This window comes from Dysidea avara, chromosome 2 (assembly GCF_963678975.1).
Source record: "Dysidea avara chromosome 2, odDysAvar1.4, whole genome shotgun sequence".
Taxonomy (NCBI): Eukaryota; Metazoa; Porifera; class Demospongiae; order Dictyoceratida; family Dysideidae; genus Dysidea; species Dysidea avara.
This window is the reverse complement of record NC_089273.1, coordinates 13043200-13068508: the sequence shown is the minus strand read 5'-3', so window position 1 is coordinate 13068508 and position 25309 is coordinate 13043200. Positions and strand designations below refer to the sequence as shown.

Genomic DNA, 25309 nt, shown 5'->3' with positions numbered 1-25309 from the left:
GTGATGGTATAGTGTGGGTATTATATTCGATATAAACTTTTTCAGGTAATGTGGTAAATAAACTGAAACCATATATGTAATAGTATAGTATGCATTATACTAAACTATAACATGAGTATAATACAAGGTTTATATTAAGGCTTACTTGTATTCAATAAGCCACTGGAAATACCATATTATATCCCACCTTTTTCACAGTGAAGCTTAATAGCTACCACCACAGCCACAGAGAAGCCATATTGCACTATCTCAGATTGACACCTTGCATTGTCAGCAAAAAGAACTGGAACACAAAGTCAAATGTAAATCTGTGATGCATGTATTGTATGTAGTGTGGTTGGTTAAAAGGCACATCCCAGGATGAAGCAACATCAAACAGTGAAAAAATCAAGCCCATAGTCTTATGCATTGTTGATTTACATATGTTTAGCTGAAGGAATCAGTTAGTTAGTTCGTTGAAAAGTAAGTTAAATATAAAATTCAGTCCTCAAAATAGCTTGGTAATATTGTTTAAGCATAACCAAGTCCAAAACTGCCTTCAGAGCGACCTCAGCCCATCCAACAAGTTTCTATGGATGAGGCTGTTTTTGTGGTGATTTTGAATAAGCCTAAAATTCCATGATTCCTATACAACTGCACTACTTATTATGGTGCATGACTTATGGTCCCTTATACTAGTACTGCATTTTTGTGGAGTACACATGCAGATACTACACATGTCTATAATGACAATTAAAATATTTTTTTAAAACAGTAAAAAGTATAGGAATGAAAATATAATTTTGTTAGTGTTTTATCTTGTATATTCACTTATTAGCTTAACTTGCAATTGAAAGGTGGTTACTTGAACTGAAAACCATTGAAACTCCATACACGTACCCTTTAAAATGAAGTTCTAACACACAGACCCTATAGGTTACACACTAAATTCAATTGAAGGAGTAAAGTATCCTTTACTCATGTACAGATTCAGAGAAGTGGGATCTTTACTTACCGACATACACCACAGGTTAGATGTGCTTTTGGAATAACCACTTTGCATCAAATTGATGAGCAGAAAGCACCTACAGATCTGATCTTTACAATAGTATATGCTGCTAGCTAATTCTCAGCAACAGTGAACTCTATAGGTAGCTTTCATCTATTGGCTGCACTAAACTACGTACTGGACTGAAGTTGTTTTTGTTTACTTGCTTTTAAAGCCAGATTTAGCCAAAGAAGTGTTTCAGAAATTAATACCATTCACTAAAACTTACACATTTTCACAAAACTGCACAAAAATCTTAGTGTAGCTCATTGTCATAAAATGATTTGTCTACCACTAGCAATGATACAAGTATTGTGCACTGTTAACACTGCTAATGCATCTGTCTGTCTTCTTTAAACTTCTTTAGCGAGATAGCACACAATGACAGAGCTTTCTTTGCCAGCTCTTTGGTTTATAATGCTTGTAAAAAGCAACAAGTGAGTAGTGATATGGAGAAAATCGGTTTACATACACACTTTCAAACAAGAAGGGAAGGCTGCCCATATATGTGAAAAAATACAAGGGTTCAAGCAATAATGAACTCATACAGACCACTAAACTAGACTACAGTTAACAGTATGTGTGTGTATGTTAGTGACTGTTGGAATTGTGTTGATATCTCATAAATAGTTCTGAGAAGTGTTATTGGACTAAGAAATAATAAAATTCAAGTGCTATCATCCATGTAATATCATCCATGTAACCAACTTACCATAAAGTTGTTCAAAACATTCCAACACTTTATTGGTGTAATGACCCACTTCTTCCTGGAATATCCTTTTGGACTGCTATCATTCATACAGTGATATATATATATATATATATATTTTTTTTGTGGAGTACAGCTATATATAGAGTAGTCCACAACATAGATATGTATGCAGTGGCGGATACAGGGGGGTTGCAATGGTTTCAGCTGAAACCCCCTCTGAAATTAGCGCATGCCCCAAATTTATTGACGAGTTGTTGTGTCAGTGATAAAATCGCCACGTGTGTTATAGAAAGATTCTCTACTGGCGAAAATCTTCATAGTTTAGCTTTTGAAATCACAATTATAATGCTGTGCAGCAGGTTGCAACTTTTTTTTTTTCTTTTTTGGTTTTTGACTTACAGCTAGGCTGAAGTTGAGTGGAATCTGAAACCCCTCTGAAAATTTCTAGATCTGCCACTGGCATGTGTAATTGAATTTTGGTCTTCCACACAGATTCAATTCTATGAACTTAACAAACAAGTTAGTTGATGTCCCAGCTTTATAGCAAGTGCTCATGTTTGACACTCACAGACTGACTGATTTAGATGGGAGGAAGGGACAGCTTGGTCTGAACTACATAGTATCTATCCTTATCACAAGTTATAGCATCCCTCTGATAAGTCATCATGAATGGTTCAGGTGATATGTTGCTAGACTCATGTTCTAAAAGTGGGGGAAGTGGTAGTTGAACTAGTGTCAGGTGTGGTGGCTTAGTACAGTCAGAAAAAATGGAGATCAAGCATAAGTGTTTGTGTACACATGAGCAACGTGGAGTTCTGACTATATTAGGAGTGACCCTGACAGTAGACATTCACGTTTAGACTCCATAGATGTTCTCCTTACAATATGGTTGCCAACTATCTCCAAATTGTGGTCAATGCCAGTGAAATCTGAAAATTTTTCACAGACCCAACAGAGTGGGCATACTCTAAGTCTCACAAATGAGAAAGGCTCTGTAAAGTTGAGGTGACAGAGGCTTAAGCTCTTTGGTTGATAATGCTTGTAAAAGAGCAACAAGTAAGCAGTGTTACAGTTAGCCAGAGAAAATCAGTTTACATTCACACTTTCAAACAAGAAGGGAAGGCTGTCCATATTTGTGAAAAAATACAAGGGTTCAAACAATAATGAACTCATACTGTTAAATATAGTGGAACTTCAGTTATCCGGATCCACTTATCCGGATTCTCGGTTAAACCGAACTACGAAAATGACTATTCTATTAGAGTGATGACTGTTCTATTAGGGCTGTTGATAATATTGAAATGTTTTCTTTGCTATTTTAAGATTATTGGTATACAGTTCAGAAATAAGGACTTTCAGACTTATGGACCACTCCTGGTCCCAAGGGGTTTGGATAACTAAGGTTCCACTGTAGACCACTAAACTAGACTACAGTTAACAATACAGTATGTGTAAATCTGCTATATAGTGACTGTTGGAATTGTGTGGATATTACATAATATCACATAAATAGTTCTGAGAAGTGTTATTGGACTAAGAAATAATAAAATTCAAGTGCTATCATCCATGTAACTACCTTACCATAAAGTTGTTCACAACATTCCAACACTTTATTGGTGTAACAACCCTTGAATAACCTTTTGGACCACCATCATGATATTCATACAGTGATATATATATTTTTGTGGAGTACAGCTATAGATAGAGTAGCCCACAACATAAATATGTATGTGTAATTGAATTTTGGTCTTCCACACAGATTCAATTCTATGAACTTAACAAACAAGCTGGTTGATGTCACGGCTTCAGTTATAGCAAGTGCTCATGTTTCACACTCACAGACTGATGGCTTGGTCTGAACTACATAGTATCTATCCTTATCACAAGTTATATGGTCCCTTTGCTAGGTTATCATGAATGGTTCAGGTGATATGTTGCTAGACTCATGTTCTAAAAGTGTGGGAAGTGGTAGTTGAACTAGTGTCAGGTGTGGTGGCTTAGTACAGTCAGAAAAAATGGAGATCAAGCATAAATGTTTGTGTACACATGAGTAACATGGAGTTCTGACTGTATTAGGAGTGACCCTGTCAGTAGATATTCAAGTGTGGACTCCATGGCTGTTCCCCTTACAATATGGTTGCCAACTATCTCCAAATTGTGGCCAACTTTGGGTGAAATCTGAAAATATTTTACAAACCCAACAGAGTGGGCAAACTCTAAGTCTCACAAATTAGAAAGGCTCTGTAAAGTTGAGGTGACAGAAGCTTTCTTTGCCAGCTCTTTGCTTTATAATGCTTGTAAAGAGCAACAAGTGAGCAGTGTTACAGATAGCCAGAAAAAGAAATCAGTTTACATACACACTTTCAAACAAGAAAGGAAGGCTACCCATATTTGTGAAAAATACAAGGGTTTAAGCAATAATGAACTCATACTGTTAAATAGACCACTACACTAGACTACACTTAACAGTATGTGTATGTCTGTTAGTGACTGTTGGAATTATATAGATATTACATAATATTACATAACCAGTTCTGAGAAGTGTTATTGGACTAAGAAATAATAAATTCAAGTGCTATCATCCATGTAACTAACTTACCATAAAGTTGATTTATAACATTCCAACACTTTATTGGTGTAATGACCCACTTCTTTCTGGAATATCCTTTTGGACCACCATCATGATATCCATACAGTGATATATATTTTGTGAAGTACAGCTATAGATAGAGTAGATCACAACATACAGTATGTATGTGCAATTGAATTTAGGTCTTGTGCACAGATTCAACTCTATGAACTTAACAAACAAGCTGGTTGATAGAACTATTGCAACAACTTGATGCAAAGATACAGTCAATGATTGAAGGAGCTGACAATTCTGAATGAGATACTTTTGAGACAATAGAGATTCAAGATGCAATGATTGAGAAGGTAATAATATTATGCTTGAAATGCTATTTTTAGCGAACAATACAATGGCAGCTATTTCACCAGCTACTGTCCCAAAATCTGGATCAAGAGACCTTGCTGTTCAATCTACACCTACCTTTCGACTACCTAAACTTATTTGCCGGAAATCTTCTGGAGACCAAGTTGGATGGCAACCATTTTGGGACTTTTGTTACTCAAACCCTAGACTAAGAGGTTTAACTATTTGCAATGACTATTATATGGTGAAGCATCCAGAGCTGAGAGTGGAATTACATTGACTGGTGCTTAGTAATGACAGTCTATTGCACTACTGGAAGCAAGGTTTAGAAAGAAACATGCACATGAAGGCCTTATGGAATTTACCTGACACCACTAACAATGCCTGTAGTCTCCGGCACTTGTATAAAGCCACATGAAAGCTTAACATCATTACAAAGACACCTACGGAGATTTACTAGTATATGTGAAATTATCGTACATTATGATAGTACTGTATAGTAGGGACCACAGAGATGTGGGTGTGGCTCATGAAAAGATTAGTTTACTAAAAACCAGCCTCACTTTCCCTGACAACGATGAAGCAGTATCGGTAAGCCCAAAAAGCCTTCAGATAACCCAAAACACTTTCAACAAGTTGCTATGAAATTTCAAAAAATATTAAATGAAATTTTTTAGTGACTGATTGACTGAGCAACTGAGAAACAGACTGAGTGATTCCTTCAGACAAGCGTAACATGATAACAGCTATGGCTATGGGCTTGATTTTTTCACTGCTCGGCATAGTTTCAGCCCAAGCGGTGCCTTTTGGTATGCTACAATATATGTGACCAGATTTGCAAAAAGGTACCTTTTCCACACATTTGACATACCAGCAAACAAAATGTCATATCTGTTGACTCCTTGCACTTATTGACTTTCGTTTTGTATCAACATGTAGCCACATAATGTAGGCATACTCATGGAAAATTACAAACAAGTGCTTGCTGTGATACAAAAGTTGCAAAGTTTGAAAGTTGAGAAAATGGGTCAAATTTTATGTGTGAAAAAGGTACCTTTTTGCAAATCCGGTCACATATACAATGCATTCTTCATGGATGTACCAGCATCCTCCTTTATGCCTCATTCATCCTAACTGCTGATAGCAATAAGTGTCGATTTGGCGGTAGCATGTGATGGCTTCCCTTCATAATGGAAATCATCTGTCTATTTCATAGCGGATCTTTGATTGCAGAGGTGCTTTTCGAGCAGTTCTTGATTTGTAATGCTGTGTGATGGGGTGAACATAGCTGAAAATGAAGCATAATGGATACTTCACTTTTCAGACTTAATTGATAGCTGGGGTGCGCGGCACTATTTCATTCTTTTGATACAGTATGTGTGGGTTCACCAGTCACAATAATTTTATTTTACAAGTACAGAAAAAAAATTTTAATAGAGTAGGGTCCATAGCACATCAATAAAAGATACTGAAACAAGCTGGAGTAGTGCACGATATTAAATCACATTAAAACAATAAGAAGTGTTATGCCTGATTTTGTGTACTTGTTATTATGAGGAATCTCACAAGGAATCCCACTTTGGATCGGTGGTAAGCTTTGTACTAGTACTGATGGAGAGATTACAATCCATGGAATTCATCATCACTAACTTTTGTTTCAATTCAGCAAGTCACTGACCTTACCAAATTACACAGTCCCTATAATCAGTAACTGAGATTCTAGTTCAGCATGTCTTTTGAAAACTACTGTAGCCTTTGTTAGAGCTAACAACTACAAGGTATTCACACATTTGATGAAGAGGCCCAATGTTTATTGCTTTAGCCAACAAAATTATTTGGATTTGTGCTCCACCACAGAAACATGTTATCTTTTGGTGGCAAAACTACCTCTAGTTGTCACAATAAGAGTCATGCCGATGGTGACTTCACAATTAATTTTCAGCTTTGAGTGGCACCCCAGATAGCAGCACCTGTTTAGAACTAGTCACCTCAACTTTACATAGCCTTCCTCATTTATGAGACCTGACACTAGTTCAACCATCACTCCTTCACTTTTGGAATATGATTCTAACAACATATCACCTGAACCATTCATGATAGCCTATCAGACAGACCAAAGATGGATACTATGTAGTTCAGACCAATCCGGGATGGATACTATGTAGTTCAGACCAATCCATCCCTTCCACCCATGGTCTGTGAGCATCAAACATGAGCACTTACTAGAAAGCTGGGACGACTGCAATTTAACTTATGAATATATTACGACTAAATTAGTAGTCTCTTCGGTAGCAGGCTGCATCAGGTCTAGTTCCTCCATCTTTCCATAGATGGATATTAAATGGGCCTGGTATGTCTTTCAACTTGCCCATTCTCTCCATCCTGATTTGCTGTAAGAAAAAAACAGAACAGAAATAGTCTACCAGTGAATTGATTTTTCTTGACAGGTACCAATAAAAAATTCATGGGGCCATGATGTCTGTGGGGTGAGTTACAAAAAAGCAAACCAATCCTGGTCACAGGACCAATGTTGTGACTGACGCACAATACAGCAGGTTCACAAAAGCATGAATCAGGAGGACCGGTGATTACATGGATGCTGGACAACATGTCACCACTACTCAACATAAGAAATAATATAATTCAAGTGCTATCATCCATGTAACTACCTTACCATAAAGATGTTAATGACATCCCAACACTTTATTAGTGTAACAATATTGATGACCCATTTCTTCCTGGAATATCCTTTTTGGACCACCATCATGATATTCATACAGTGATATATATTTTTATGGAGTACAGCTATAGATAGAGTAGCCCACAACATACACATTCATACAAGCTGGTTGTTGTCCCAGCTTTATAGTCAGTACTCATGTTTGATGCTCACAGACTGCCTGCTTAGATGGGAGGAAGGGATGAATCGATCTGAACTACATAGTATTTTCCTTGGTCCTTCTGATAGGTTAACATGAATGGTTCAGATGGTATGTTGCTAGAATTATGTTCCAAAAGTCTAGAGTGGTGGTTGAACTGGTGGCTCAGTACAATCACAAACTGGGATTAACTGCTAGGGTCGTATCCGCATGACCAACATGGGGTTCTGACTGTGTTAGTAGTGACCCTGAGTGTAGATATGAAAGCTTGTACTCCACAGCAGTTGGACCTGTTTCCCTTATAATATGGTCACCCACAATCTCCTAATAGTGGTAAATATCAATTAACAGTAAAATCTGATTTTTATTGTACATGTAGAGAGTCTTGCAAATGAGGAAAGCTGTGCAAAGTTGAGATAACTAAGTTCTGAATAGGTGCTGCTATTTCAGATAGCACTAAAACTGAAATTGTAATAACACAATCATTAGTTTCCAGCATGATTCTTATAGTGTCAACCTGGTACTTTTACACCAAAAGATGATATGTTTAAATTTTCTCTGCTGTAGGGGCACAGATCCAATTTGTTGGCTAAAGCTTGAATGTGTTACAAAAGACTGTTAGGCCCTTCATCAAGTGAAATATTTGTGGATTTGTGGTTGTCAGCTCTAACAAAGTCTACAGCAGTTTTCAAAAGGCATGCTGGACTAGAGGGACTGCATGGTTACGGCAAGGCCAATGACTGTTTGGGTTGGAACAAAAAGTGTACTCTGCAATGTCTGACAGATTGTGGGAGATGTGAATTATTCTGGTAGAGTTCGATTTTGTTGTAATAGGTGTGTTGTACATGACACACAGGTTACTGTGGTGGTTTTTTTGATATCCCCTGCATCTATTCTTTGCGTTACAATTAATGTGGTTCCTAAACAGTTAACATGCTGATTGGTATACCAACATCTCGGGTGGTGTGCACTCGAGTAGTGCACACCACTGAGGTGCAATCACCACTTACCAAGGATTTCATACGTTTACATACAAAAGATACACATAACTATAATTATGATATTTTTGTAGCTACAAAACACCATCCTTCCATCACACCTTGCTCTATTGCCTACTTTTGCCCTAATTCTAACTACAATAACATTTTCCCACAAAGCCATAAAGTGTACACAATGATACCAAACAAATACTCATGCAAATATCTACCACATAACATCGTACAAATGCCATAAAGTTTACATAACAACACAAAACAAATACATATTCACACAAATATCTATAGATAGGTACTTTGGAGAAAGGGCAACTGAGGAAATCATTGGAGTAGGGCGTGCATGATAACTTTTGTACAAGTCAGGCAGATAAACCAGGTGGATATGGCACAATGCATAATTGGATTTACAGTTGACCATGAAGCAGTCTTCCAATACGTAATTATAGTAGTACAAGATTGCAATAATGTACAGTATATGCATAGTAACACAATGTTATAGCAGCAACCACTGAATAATCATATAAGTTAGGTTTAGTGTGTTTTGCCATGCACAGATAATTAAGTGGCACTTTGTCCACCCAAATTCTCCCCAAATTTCCTCAGTTCCTCCAACAAAGCTGCACAAACATATTTACCAGCATCAATAGCCTGAGCAATGGTGTCTGTAGCATATTAAACAATCTGATCAGCTGATCTTTGATGACCTATCACCCAGTTATAGTTGGCATTGCACATGCCCCACACGAAAGGGGAAGAAAACGTATATCCAATATACCAGTAATTTTAAGTCCTAGGGAGGATGCATGGTGAAATTATGCACAAATACAAGTCACAAATTATGCTTATTGCAACAGCATGTGATTTGAATGAAATGATAATCATAGTTCAAACACATATCGTGGCAAGAAGGTGCAGATTGTGAAGGCCATATCTGTCCAACCCAGAAACCATTCACTACTTTCTTCTCCCTTTTTGGCAGTCCTAACTGTCCCATGCATATTCCTGTGAAGAACAATTCTGGAATGACTGAGATTACAGTGGAACCTTGATTAACCGAACTCTCGATTATTCGAACACCAAATTGACTGCTCAATTAGGATATTTTTCAATAAGCATATGCTTTATTAGACTAGTTGAGCAAAGCTCTGTAATTAAATGTATGGAAGCGATACATTGGTCAAAGTATTAATTCACTCACAGTTCTAGATACTTTATCATCCAGTAGTGAGTTAAACTTCTCAACACCTGTGAGTCTAGGGTTTGAGTGTACAATGGCTTGAAAAACAGTTGCCATCCAAGTTGGTCTCCAGAAAAGTTTCACAGTTAGGTAGTCGACTGGTTGGTGCAGATTGAACAACAGAGTATCTTGATCCATAATTTGGGACAGTAGCTTATGAAATGGTTGTATTATTCTTCTGTGAATGTGACTGAGCCTAACACCCCATCACACAACAGGTCATATCTCAGTATTGAAATAGAATAATTTAATTTTATAACTGCATTATAAAGACAATTAAATGTTCAAAATTGCATGGCCATATATAGCAACATAAAAGGTTATGAGTGATGAAAGTTTCAAATGAGAAAATTTTATGTGCCCATATTCCCTGCTTTCACAGGCCCAATCATATATAGTAGTGTTACCTTCTCAATAAATGTATGTTGAATCTCTATCATTTCAAAAGTGTCTGATTTCTGAATCATCAGCTCCTTCAATTATCAACTGTATCTTCACATGGAGTTGTTGCAGTGATTCTTCTGGTGATTTAACTGATCAAAATAACTAAACTAGTAGTGTCTTCACATAGCAGGCTGTGTTGGGTATAATTCCTCCATCTTTATGCTAAATGGGCCTGGTATGCGTTGCAAGATCCTTGCCCGTTTCCTAGCTCCATCCTGGTTTGCTTTAACAAAAAGCAGAAAAGAAATGGTTTACCAGTAAATTGGTTTGTCTTGACAAGTACCATTAATAATTGCCACAGTACCATGATGTCAGGTTACAAAACAGCAAACTAATCCTGACCAATGTTGTGACTGATGCAAGATACAGCAGGTTCACAAAAGCAGGAAACAGGAGAAATGGCATAGCCAGTCAGAAGGGGAAGAGGAGGGGGCAGACATCCACAAAATGCTTAACATTGTCATAATCATTGCACGCTAATGACCCAAACATGGACTAGCCAACATACGGTGTTGTATTATTACATCTGCTAATAATAAATCATAACTACGTACATAGCTCCTTTATTATGAGTTACTATAGCTATGTCATCACTGCAGGTAATACTCATTGAGCCCTCCCATCTCACATGTCTCAACAGTATTCCAACTCATTTGTCCAAAATCAAGTAGAAGTATATAAATTTTAAACATTTGTAGTAGTATGATGTACGATACAGCAGCTACTTATGTTAATAGATACAACCTCTGCTGCACTCCTAGCCACACTGATTATAGTTTTGTCTGATTACTCCACACTTCAGCCTTAGCACTAACCCCTATCCCTCCTAGTGAGCCAGAGCTTGCTTCTTTACTTACAAACACTGGCACTGCTATTTTAAGTACAACAAGTAGATGTAGATCATTGGTGACATGACAAGCACACCTCGGCACATGCACTAAGAATGACAAAACTAAGTACAGCTCTTTCATTAAACTCCAAATCAACACTTATCACCTTGTAGTTCAGTCTTCAGCAACACCGAATGACAGTTTCAGAAGGCCACTGGTCTCAGATAAAACTTTGAAAATACACTATCACATGAATAAGCTATTTATAGAATAATGATTATTGTGTGCATGTGACTTATACTGTGTTTGATTACATGACATGAGCTAGTCAATGTTGCAGCTAACCTTTGGTGCTAGCAATACTGTATGCATGGCCTTGGTTCATGAAGTTCAAAAGTTGGATAATTTTTACCAATTAAAATTGTTACTAATTAAGCTTATGTGCTAGATAGCTACGTGGTTAGTTTGTGATGGAAGGGCAAACAATAGTTGAATTGCTGATGGGGCAAATTCCCCCACTGATCAGGACAGCTGGTGATTACATGGATGTTGGACAACACATCACACACTATTCTTATACAGCATACAGTACACACTATAGTATACGTGTGTTCATAACCTAACAATACAATAACTAAGAAATACAATAACTAAAATCAATACAATGTCACAAGTGTGTACTTAATTTTATGTAGTAACTTTTAAGTACAGTACAGCTCACAGGTAACGTCACATGCATATGTTCGACACGTGTGAGGTGCGCTCAAGTGATCCGCATGGATACAGCAAGGCTACAGTAATGCTCCACGATAGCAAACTTTACTTGAGAGCTGAGATAACAGGACTCACCTCAGTATGGTAGGGTTTGCAAACCAAAAAATTTACTTTTTCAAATTGATCCCCCTACCATTGTGGGATGTTCGTCGTACGTAGCATACCATTGCTAGATACACCATGAAACTGGAAGCACAATTGTTGTCTTTACAGAAATGTTGAATTTTATATCTCACAAGACGTACAAATTACCAAATGAAACTTGCTACTTTGCCAGATCTTATCTAGAGTTGTTGTAGTTAAAAAGTACGCACAGCAATAAGCAAATGATTTGTTTGATTCCCAGCACAGGGCTGCTTTCTTTCAAAAATCACAAAATGAAGCATGATTTTTCAAGCTGCCCTACCAGCCAAGACAAGTAAAGTTAACTATTTTTCACAGTATTCTGATAAGGTTGGGTGCATAGTCTATCTATGCTGTTAGTCTGGAAATGATCTGAAACTTTTCACCATTTGGGTGACAAGCGTCAAAATTTTCATGCCTCGTTTCACAGGATTCTCTCAATGGTGCTGAAGTCCCTTCCCACACTTCTGATGCTACACTGTCACCTAATTTTGTTTAGAATGAAGATAAAAGTTGGACCAAAATGTTTGGTAGTAGAGCAGTGGTTGTATCCGTGATTTCATATGATGTAGTATTCCAGCAGCTTGCCAGGAGCCCCACCTACGTAGTTCGATTCAAAATGAAAGATTTCATGCTTTTTCAAAATATTTTGCAACATGATGGTGCTGTACGGTGATCTAGTAAAGATTTGAAGCCACTGTGGAACATGAGAGGTGAAGTCAGTTTTGGACGATTTAGCTGCCTCCAGTGGTCTAGAACTTCTGTTAATTTCATATGATACGTGGAGGGTATCAATGAAGTAATAATTGACAACCACTGGCACCAACTGTCTAGGGATATCTTTTGCCATTGTTCCAGTCTGTTATTGATGGGTATTGTGGTTGCAAAAGCTTTCAAAATGGCTAGAAGGAAAGATATAATTCCCAAATGTTGCAGAAATTTTTGACGCTTGTCACCCAGATGGTGAGAAGTCTCAGATCCTTTCCAGACTTACAACATGCATAGACAGACTATGTATTCAGCATCATCACAATACTGTGAATAAGATTTGGCTTTTCTTGTCTTGGCTAGTCGGGCAGCTTGAATTCAAAAGTTCATGTTTCGTTTTGTAATTAAAAAAAAAAAGCAGCCCTGTGCTGCAAATGTAGCATATCATTTGCTTATTGCTGTGCGTACTTTTTAACTACAACAGCTCTAGATGAGATCTTGTTTAAGTAGCAAGTTTCATCCAGTCCTTAAGTAGCAAATACAATACTGAAGTACTGGAGTAAACATTATATGTTCCATCACATACATACATAGTTAGTACACACATACATACATAGTTAGTACACACACACATACACAGTTAGTACACACATACACATATAGTTAGTACACACATACACATAATTATAGTTAGTACATACATACATACATACATACATACATACATACATACATAGTTAGTACACACACACATACATACATAGTTAGTACACACATACATACATAGTTAGTACACACATACATAATATAATATAATTAGTACACACATACATACATAGTTAGTACACACGTGCATACATACATACATAGTTAGTACACACATGCATACATAGTTAGTACATACATATCACTCAGTGTATTGAAACACAATAGTTTGTGATTTAATGCTTTGTTTCATCTCACAGTGTATCACTTGAATAATCAACATAACTGCATGCATATCACGCAGTACGATGGTACTGTGTGGTGAAGCTAGCTGAATAACTTGCTCACTAATGCCTTCAGACAACCATAACTTGATAATGGCTAAGGCTATGCGCCTAATTTTTTCACTGTTCGACATCGCTTTGGCCTGACAGGTGCCTTTTGGTATAATGCAACATACAATGCACGCATCATGGACTTACCTTTATCCTACTTTGTGCCCCATTTCCAGCGTGTCCATACAGAGTATAGCATGTGATAGCTTCCCTATGTTTGAAAATGGCAATCGTCCTATTTTCATGGGGACTGAATTGATTGTTGAGGCACACTTCTCCTACGGTTCTTCAATTGTAACACTGTGTAATGGGCTGAACATTGCTGAAAGCAAAGCGTAATGGCCACTTTACTTTCATCGGATGAAAGCATTAACTCTGGTGCCATTATTTATTTTGGTGTGGTATGTGCTGGTAATTATAATGTCACAAAACGTAAAAAAAAAACAAGTATTAAAAATAAGAACTTTAAATTTGATTACAGATTGTAGGGGAAAAGTAGGGAAACACCCACTAGTAGTTATATCTACAGGTGTAGGCAACTTTCCTTGTCTCTCTACTTTTTCTATGATCCCTAATTGAGCTTATAATACATATGAAATTTAAAAAAAATAATAAACAGAATTTTCTAGTGACTGACTGATTGACTGTTGCCTTCAGATAAGCGTAACTCAATAATAGCTAAGGCTACAGACTGAATATCATGATGGTATGAATATAATGATGGTGGTCCAAAAGGATATTCCAGGAAGAAGTGGGTCATCAATTTTATTATTACACTAATTAAGTGTTGGAATGTTGCAAACAGCTTGTGGTAAGGTAGTTACATGGATGATAGCACTTGAATATTATTATTTCTTAGTCCATTAACACTTCTCAGAAGTATCTACACTGGCATAGACACATGAAAACAAATTCTACAAGTATAAGGAAAATTAGCAACTTGTTGAAAGCATTTTGGATCAATCTGAAGGCTTGTTTGAACTTCTAACCGATACTGCTTCATTGTCATCAGGGAAAGTGAGGCCAGTTTTGGGTGATCTTTTCATGTGCCATGCCAACACCTTTGTGGTCCATACTATACAGTGTACCACCATACTGTATGATAATTGGTGGAAATTTCACTAAGATCAGATAGACTAATCTATTAAATTTCTATAAGTGTCTTTGCAGCCTCTTATGTGGCTTTATACAGGTGCCAGAGACTAGAGGCATATACTGTTAGAGGTGTCAGGTAAATTTCATAAGGCCTTCATGTGCATGCATGTTTCACTACAAACCTTGCTTTCAGTAGTGCAATACACTGTTCATACTAGGCACTGGCAAAGCAAATATACTCTCAGCTCAGGATACTTCACTGTCTATTAGCCATTGCAAATAGTTAAACTTCTCAACACCTGTGAGTCAGGGACAGGAGTCCCACAATGGTTGCCATCCAAGTTGATCTCCAGAAGATTTTGGGCAAATTAAGTTCAGTGGTAGGTGTAGATCAAACAGCAGGGTCTCTTGATCCAGATTCTGGAATAGTAGCTGGTGAAATAACTGCTGTTGTACTGTTCTCTAAAAAATAGCATTTCCAGCATAATACTATTACTTTCTCAATAATTGTACCTTGAATCTCTATTGTCTCAAAAGTATTTCATTCAGAATCGTCAGCTCCTTCAATCATCTTCTGTATTTTTGCATCAAGTCATTGCAGTAATTCTGACTGCAATTCAACCTATGAATATATTACAACTAAATTAGTAGTCTCTTCAGTAGCAGGCTGCATCAGGTCTAGTTCCTCCATCTTTCCATAGATGCATATTAAACGGGCCTGGTATGCCTTGTGGGATCCTTTCATCTTGCCCATTCTCTCCATCCTGATTTGCTGTAAGAAAAAAACAGAAAAGAAATGGTCTACCAGTGAATTGATTTGTCTTTACAGGTACCATTAAAAAATTCCATGGTGCCACAATATCTGTGGGGTGAGTTACAAAACAGCAAACCAATCCTGGTCACAGGACCAATGTTGTGGCTGATGCACAATACAGCAGGTTCACAAAAGCAGGAATGGATGCTGGACAATAATATGTTATACACTACTCCACATAAGAAATAATATAATTCAAGTGCTATCATCCATGTAACTACCTTACCATAAAGTTGTTTATGGCATTCCAACACTTTATTGGTGTAATAATAACCCTGGAATATCCCTTTGGACCACCATCATGATATTCATAAAGTGATATATATTTTTGTGGAGTACAGCTATAGATAGTGTATACAAACTGGTTGTTGTCTCAGCTTTATAGTCAGTACTCATGTTTGATGCTCACAGACTGCCTGATTAGAGGGATGGATTGATCTATACTACATAGTAGCCATCCTTGGTCCCTATGATAGGTTATCATGAATGGTAGGTGATTCATTGCTAGAATCATGATCCAAAGGTGGGGGAGTGGTGCTTGAACTGGTGGCTCAGTACAGTCACAAAACTGGGGATTAACTGCTGTGGTTGTGTCTGCATGAGCAACATGGTTTCTGACTGTGTTAGTAGTGAACCTGACTGTAGATATGAAAGCTTGGACTCCACAGCAGTTGGACCAGTTTCCCTTATAATATGTAGTGGTCAATATCAATTAACAGCAAAATTTGATTTTTTTTGCAGAGCGAACAGGGTGGGCCAAATTTAAGTCTTGCAAATAAGGAAAGCTATGCAAAGTTGAGATAACTAAGTTCTGAATAAATAGGTGCTGCTATTTGCACAAAGCCATAAAGTGTACCGAACTATACCAAACAAACACTCAACCACATAACATTGTACAAATGCCATAAAGTTTACATAACAACACAAAACAAATAAACATTCATACAAATATCTATACATAAGTACTTTGGGGACAGCAATGGTGGGGGACTGTTGATTAGTATAGATCGGTTCGTTCACTGTTCGCCACGATCACTACGGACACATACACAACACAAAACTGTCACTATTATTGATTACATGTGCTACTGAATTCAAAGTATAAAACTGATGTCGCATTCCTAGCCTATTACACATGATCATAAACTACAACTACGTAATGTTAATGTATTATATAGTTATACAACGGCCACGAGTGCTCTGCCTGATATAAATGCACGAGCCTGAGGGCCGTCAGGCCCGAAGGCAAGTGCGTTTATACAGGCAGAGCACGAGTGCACGTTGTATAACTGTTATGTACCATTCACCTAATAGGTGGGGAGAGTCTCACAAGACAGCTGTAACACTTATAAAGGCCAGGTTTCTAACATCGATTGTGGGTAACCAAGCCTGACGTTGCGATGACGTTCCCCCTGCAGTACTGCAGCCACCTGAGATATTGAAAGCTAGTACGTTATGGGATAATTATATCACTAACCTGCATTCGCTGTTCCACTCTATCATGTAGTGCTCAGCATGCCAGCGTGCCATATAGACTAAGCACCAGACTAATCGCCATAGTGATTCTCTCGAGCAAAAAAATCAGCTAAATAGACGGTTTAAGTAAACAAAACCTAACTACTAAACGATACTAGTCTATAATTCTTACTATTCACACTGGCTAAAGTCGAATCTGGTGGCATGACATAACTGGTTACCACAATCGAATGTAAAGGTTAGTATTATTTAGAATATATTTGTTTTATTGAGTCATTGTCGAAGTGGACTACAGTTTAATCTGGGCTAAGATGGCACCAGACTAGTAAGGTGTATACGTACGTTTATAAATATGTAGACTAGAGTTGTGGCCACCAGCATTGGCTTTTTCGATCGCCATTGGCTGCTTGTAAACATTATACGTATTGGTGACGTTATGGCCCACAATCGACCTTTACATGTCAGGCTATAAAAGAATTCGAGTGATCTGTGTTGTGTCTTTCCACCTATTAGGTGAGGTGTCGTAGTGGTCTTCACCACTGCCACCGGCACTTGTGCTATGCTGCACAAAACCGCAGCCAGTGCAATATCAGTATATTGCACTGCGGTCGGTGCATTATAACTTATAATGCACTCGTTGTGGTCTACAAAACCGCAACCAGTGCATTATAAGTTATAATGCACTCGCTGCGGTCTGCAGCAGTGCAATATACAAATTATGGCACTGGCAGTGCCTTTGAACTGCCCACGCAGAGTGGTACATAATGTTATAATTAATCATCGACACAATGAGGAAATCATTGGAGTAGGGCATAATAACATTTGCACAAGCCAAGCAGATAAACAAGGTGGATATTTACAGCTGACCACAAAGCTTAATAATGCCTGTAATTTATTTTCCCTACGCTTGCTGTACAAACTGATCTTTCTTTTGTTGCTACTTTGTAGGGCTGTAACTCCCAAAGCTATCGGTATATGAAGCTGAAACTTTGCCTGAACACACATTGACTAGTAGATTACACATAATATATAAAATGGTATGCATAAATCCTTTGACCTTTGGGAGATAATGAGGTCTTTATAATCATGAAGAGACCTGTGGAGAGGTTCTCTAAAATGATGTAGAGACCTCATATATAGCAGATAGGTATCTGTGTATCTCCAGTTGAGGCAATCATTAAAACAGCACATCCCACTAATGATCGCTGATGTTCTGAGGAGCATTGCATATCTCACAAATGATCATTGATCTGCTATGCCTCCCTTAAAAGGCAGAACAGATCAGTAAGATTTCTTTTATAGATAACAATGTGGAAAGTGATTGTGAGTTTACATTTTATGGAAGATATGATGACATGATGATGTTTACTCAACTCACAATCTATCTATCTACTAATATAAATACACCCACACCATTTACTCAGTCAATTAGAAACTGCCCACTCAGATCTTCATGGCATTAAAAAACCTTGGCTTTCTCTTGGGTTTTTAAAATCTTTAAGATTCTTGTGGTAGGTCTCTAGCTATTTCATAAACAGGAATTCTAAAAATGTGTAATCATGGGAGGTTTTTGCAGATCTGATCACATACATGCCAACACCCTCGAGTTTAGGCATATATACGTGTATTAGGCAAATCCCTTGTGGCCATGGTGTAACTATTAAATAACTCTTACTCCAATTCTTCTATACCACTTCCTATGATGATAATTCCAACTACTTACTGGTTTTACTAGTCTGATTTTCAGCTCATTCTTCTAAACGGTTTGCCTGATAATCATGAAAACTAATCATCTTTTATTCATGAAACTTAATTGTGTAGGTTGGGTTTTGTCTCATATATGCATGGTCTTTATCTCAATTCCTTTCAAACCATGAAAAGGCACTAGTACTCCTACTATGATTACTCCATCTACATAGCAATTTTCAACTTATTCCTTCAGGGGGTTTACCCTGTGGGTATGACAGAAGTTTGATTTTATTTTACGCGAATGATCAGTCACAACTCCATGATTGTTTATCAGATTCCCACCAAACTTTGTACAGAGATTTGCTTTAATCATAGATATACAGACGAGCACCCGAGATTCACAATACACCATTCACAATACGTTTCTGTAAAATGTCAATATATGAAAGTGTTTGTTTAGTTGTTGGTAAGCTTTCCTTGCGAAAGGGGATAGTTAATTAGCGGTAGCGCCTGGTTTGTAGGTGTATCTCTCACTGCAGCTGGCCGATGTGTAGCCACCATTATCGAAGGAACCAGACTTATAACACACGGCAACTAATTATTAATGTTTTAGGGAGCATTTGCAAGAGTAGAACTAGTATTCTGTACGATAAATTGGAAGATATTGCTACTTCCAGTAACAATAATCCAGCATGAAAAACTGGATGATTCCAATCCCGGGTACTTGTCAGTATATCTATGCTTAATGGGCATTTTAAGTGTGCCAAAGTTCAGTGTGATCGAAGTATGCATTTGTATTTTATGGCAGATTTTGCAAAGTGTGTGAAAAGAATTTTCTTAATTAACCGGCTTAATGGCACTCTCTTCCACCCATTTATCTCTATGAAAAAGCTAGAAGAAATGCTGTTAGGCTAAAGAAGAAACAAAAAACTGCCACTGGTAGCTATCTCGGAAATGGCTGGGGTGATTTTCTTCACTGCAATTTTGTACATAGATTCCTCTACCAGGTGGTCACTTCTGTAGCAAATTTGGTTCCAATCCGATAAGAGATCACAGAGCTACATATGTATAAAAATCATGTTTTCTTGCTTCTTGTCAATATACTCAGGGTGTGGTGCACCGGCTGCTTATGCCACATGACACACTGCCATGTGTCTTGATACAGATTGACAATGACTTCAATGCCTGAGACATATTTAGTGTACCTTCTATCAAGTTTCTGGAAATGCCAAGGGAAATACCCTGTTTCGCAGTGGATATTGATGCCTGAGGCAGTCAGGTGCATATACAGGTGTAAGTAAAATTTGATTTGAATAGGGACTATAGAAAAAAAGCAATGGAACAAGGGAGGTCATCTACACTTGCAACTATACCGGTGGACACTTAATTCCTACTTCAGCTTGTTAATAACATTATAATCTAGCCATGAATGAACAAGGCATTTAATCTCTCTTGTTTTATTGCTTTTGAAATCACAATTATAACGTTGTACAGCAGGTTGCGACCTTTTTTTTTTCTTGGTTTTCGACTTACAGCTAGGCTGAAGTTGAGTGGAATCTAAAACCCCTCTGAAAATTTCTAGATCTGCCACTGGTATGTGTAATTGAATTTTGGTCTTCCACACAGATTCAATTCTATGAACTTAACAAACAAGCTGGTTGATGTCCCAGCTTTATAGCAAGTGCTCATGTTTGACATTCACAGACTGACTGATTTAGATGGGAGGAAGAGACGGCTTGGTCTGAACTACATAGTATCTATCCTTATCACAAGTTATAGCATCCCTCTGATAAGTCATCATGAATGGTTCAGGTGATATGTTGCTAGACTCATGTTCTAAAAGTGGGGGAAGTGGTAGTTGAACTAGTGTCAGGTGTGGTGGCTTAGTACAGTCAGAAAAAATGGAGATCAAGCATAAGGGATTATGTACACATGAGTAACATGGAGTTCTGACTGTATTAGGAGTGACCCTGACAGTAGATATTCAAGTTTAGACTCCATGGATGTTCTCCTTACAATATGGTTGCCAACTATCTCCAAATTGTGGTCAATGCCAGTGAAATCCGAAAGTTTTTCACAGACCCAACAGAGTGGGTAAACTCTAAGTCTCACAAATGAGAAATGCTCTGTAAAGTTGAGGTGACAGAGGCTTAAGCTCTTTGGTTGATAATGCTTGTAAAAGAGCAACAAGTGAGCAGTGTTATAGTTAGCCAGAGAAAATCAGTTTACATTCACACTTTCAAACAAGAAGGGAAGGCTGTCCATATTTGTGAAAAAATACAAGGGTTCAAACAATAATGAACTCATACTGTTAAATACAGTGGAACCTCAGTTATCCGGACCAACTTATCCGGATTCTCGGTTAACTGAACTACTAAAATGACTATTCTATTAGAGTGATGACTGTTCTATTAGGGCTGTTGATAATATTGAAATGTTTTCTTTGCTATTTTAAGATTATTGGTATACAGTTCAGAGATAAGGACTTTCAGGCTTATGGACCACTCCTGGTCCCAAGGGGTTTGGATAACTAAGGTTCCACTGTAGACCACTAAACTAGACTACAGTTAACAATATGTGTAAATCTGCTATATAGTGACTGTTGGAATTGTGTGGATATTACATAATATCACATAAATAGTTCTGAGAAGTGTTATTGGACAAAGAAATAATAAAATTCAAGTGCTATCATCCATGTAACTACCTTACCATAAAGTTGTTCACAACATTCCAACACTTTATTGGTGTAACAACCCTGGAATAACCTTTTGGACCACCATCATGATATTCATACAGTGATATATATATTTTTGTGGAGTACAGCTATAGATAGAGTAGCCCACAACATAGATATGTATGTGTAATTGAATTTTGGTCTTCCACACAGATTCAATTCTATGAACTTAACAAACAAGCTGGTTGATGTCACGGCTTCAGTTATAGCAAGTGCTCATGTTTCACACTCACAGACTGACGGCTTGGTCTGAACTACATAGTATCTATCCTTATCACAAGTTATATGGTCCCTTTGCTAGGTTATCATGAATGGTTCAGGTGATATGTTGTTAGAATCATGTTCTAAAAGTGTGGGAAGTGGTAGTTGAACTAGTGTCAGGTGTGGTGGCTTAGTACAGTCAGAAAAAATGGAGATCAAGCATAAGTGTTTGTGTACACATGAGTAACATGGAGTCCTGACTGTATTAGGAGTGACCCTGTCAGTAGATATTCAAGTGTGGACTCCATGGCTGTTCCCCTTACAATATGGTTGCCAACTATCTCCAAATTGTGGCCAACTTTGGGTGAAATCTGAAAATATTTTACAAACCCAACAGAGTGGGCAAACTCTAAGTCTCACAAATTAGAAAGGCTCTGTAAAGTTGAGGTGACAGAAGCTTTCTTTGCCAGCTCTTTGCTTTATAATGCTTGTAAAGAGCAACAAGTGAGCAGTGTTACAGATAGCCAGAAAAAGAAATCAGTTTACATACACACTTTCAAACAAGAAAGGAAGGCTACCCATATTTGTGAAAAATACAAGGGTTTAAGCAATAATGAACTCATACTGTTAAATAGACCACTACACTAGACTACACTTAACAGTATGTGTATGTCTGTTAGTGACTGTTGGAATTATATAGATATTACATAATATTACATAACCAGTTCTGAGAAGTGTTATTGGACTAAGAAATAATAAATTCAAGTGCTATCATCCATGTAACTAACTTACCATAAAGTTGATTTATAACATTCCAACACTTTATTGGTGTAATGACCCACTTCTTTCTGGAATATCCTTTTGGACCACCATCATGATATCCATACAGTGATATATATTTTGTGAAGTACAGCTATAGATAGAGTAGATCACAACATACAGTATGTATGTGCAATTGAATTTAGGTCTTGTGCACAGATTCAATTCTATGAACTTAACAAACAAGCTGGTTGATAGAACTACTGCAACAACTTGATGCGAAGATACAGTCAATGATTGAAGGAGCTGACAATTCTGAATGAGATACTTTTGAGACAATAGAGATTCAAGATGCAATGATTGAGAAGGTAATAATATTATGCTTGAAATGCTATTTTTAGCGAACAATACAATGGCAGCTATTTCACCAGCTACTGTCCCGAAATCTGGATCAAGAGACCTTGCTGTTCAATCTACACCTACCTTTCGACTACCTAAACTTATTTGCCCGAAATCTTCTGGAGACCAAGTTGGATGGCAACCATTTTGGGACTTTTGTTACTCAAACCCTAGACTAAGAGGCTTAACTATTTGCAATGATTACTATATGGTGAAGCATCCAGAGCTGAGAGTGGAATTACATTGACTGGTGCTTAGTATTGACAGTCTATTGCACTACTGGAAGCAAGGTTTAGAAAGAAACATGCACATGAAGGCCTTATGGAATTTACTTGACACCACTAACAATGCCTGTAGTCTCCGGCACTTGTATAAAGCCACATAAAAGCTTAACATCATTACAAAGACACCTACGGAGATTTACTAGTATATGTGAAATTATCGTACATTATGATAGTACTGTATAGTAGGGACCACAGAGATGTGGGCGTGGCTCATGAAAAGATTAGTTTACTAAAAACCAGCCTCACTTTCCCTGACAACAATGAAGCAGTATCGGTAAGCCCAAACAAGCCTTCAGATAACCCAAAACACTTTCAACAAGTTGCTATGAAATTTCAAAAAATATTAAATGAAATTTTTTAGTGACTGATTGACTGAGCAACTGAGAAACAGACTGAGTGATTCCTTCAGACAAGCGTAACATGATAACAGCTATGGCTATGGGCTTGATTTTTTCACTGCTCGGCATAGTTTCAGCCCAAACGGTGCCTTTTGGTATGCTACAATATATACAATGCATTCATCAGGGATGTACCAGCATCCTCCTTTATGCCTCATTCATCCTAACTGCTGATAGCAATAAGTGTCGATTTGGCGGTAGCATGTGATGGCTTCCCTTCATAATGGAAATCATCTGTCTATTTCATAGCGGATCTTTGATTGCAGAGGTGCTTTTCGAGCAGTTCTTGATTTGTAATGCTGTGTGATGGGGTGAACATAGCTGAAAATGAAGCATAATGGATATTTCACTTTTCAGACTTAATTGATAGCTGGGGTGCGCGGCACTATTTCATTCTTTTGATACAGTATGTGTGGGTTCACCAGTCACAATAATTTTATTTTACAAGTACAGAAAAAAAATTTTAATAGAGTAGGGTCCATAGCACATCAATAAAAGATACTGAAACAAGCTGGAGTAGTGCACGATATTAAATCACATTAAAACAATAAGAAGTGTTATGCCTGATTTTGTGTACTTGTTATTATGAGGAATCTCACAAGGAATCCCACTTTGGATCGGTGGTAAGCTTTGTACTAGTACTGATGGAGAGATTACAATCCATGGAATTCATCATCACTAACTTTTGTTTCAATTCAGCAAGTCACTGACCTTACCAAATTACACAGTCCCTATAATCAGTAACTGAGATTCTAGTTCAGCATGTCTTTTGAAAACTACTGTAGCCTTTGTTAGAGCTAACAACTACAAGGTATTCACACATTTGATGAAGAGGCCCAATGTTTATTGCTTTAGCCAACAAAATTATTTGGATTTGTGCTCCACCACAGAAACATGTTATCTTTTGGTGGCAAAACTACCTCTAGTTGTCACAATAAGAGTCATGCCGATGGTGACTTCACAATTAATTTTCAGCTTTGAGTGGCACCCCAGATAGCAGCACCTGTTTAGAACTAGTCACCTCAACTTTACATAGCCTTCCTCATTTATGAGACCTGACACTAGTTCAACCATCACTCCCTCACTTTTGGAACATGATTCTAGCAACATATCACCTGAACCATTCATGATAGCCTATCAGACAGACCAAAGATGGATACTATGTAGTTCAGACCAATCCGGGATGGATACTATGTAGTTCAGACCAATCCATCCCTTCCACCCATGGTCTGTGAGCATCAAACATGAGCACTTACTAGAAAGCTGGGACGACTGCAATTTAACTTATGAATATATTACGACTAAATTAGTAGTCTCTTCGGTAGCAGGCTGCATCAGGTCTAGTTCCTCCATCTTTCCATAGATGGATATTAAATGGCCCTGGTATGTCTTTCAACTTGCCCATTCTCTCCATCCTGATTTGCTGTAAGAAAAAAACAGAACAGAAATAGTCTACCAGTGAATTGATTTTTCTTGACAGGTACCAATAAAAAATTCATGGGGCCATGATGTCTGTGGGGTGAGTTACAAAAAAGCAAACCAATCCTGGTCACAGGACCAATGTTGTGACTGACGCACAATACAGCAGGTTCACAAAAGCATGAATCAGGAGGACCGGTGATTACATGGATGCTGGACAACATGTCATCACTACTCAACATAAGAAATAATATAATTCAAGTGCTATCATCCATGTAACTACCTTACCATAAAGATGTTAATGACATCCCAACACTTTATTAGTGTAACAATATTGATG

At 37.6% G+C, this 25309-nt stretch overlaps 1 long non-coding RNA gene across 4 annotated transcripts in view; it reads right to left on the bottom strand.

The window, feature by feature from the left end:
* The window catches only part of LOC136246640 (uncharacterized), a 51625-nt gene that overhangs the window by 6026 nt on the left and 20290 nt on the right, over positions 1-25309 (bottom strand). For 2 of the 4 annotated variants that reach the window (XR_010696705.1, XR_010696702.1), the window contains 2 exons: positions 15310-15568; positions 14979-15258 (listed from right to left, as the gene is read on the bottom strand). This is a non-coding gene — a long non-coding RNA (uncharacterized lncRNA). Of the gene's footprint in view, positions 1-5762; positions 7062-14978; positions 15259-15309; positions 15569-22502; positions 24974-25309 lie in introns of those variants that run through there. The other 2 variants (XR_010696703.1, XR_010696704.1) reach the window with 2 other exon arrangements.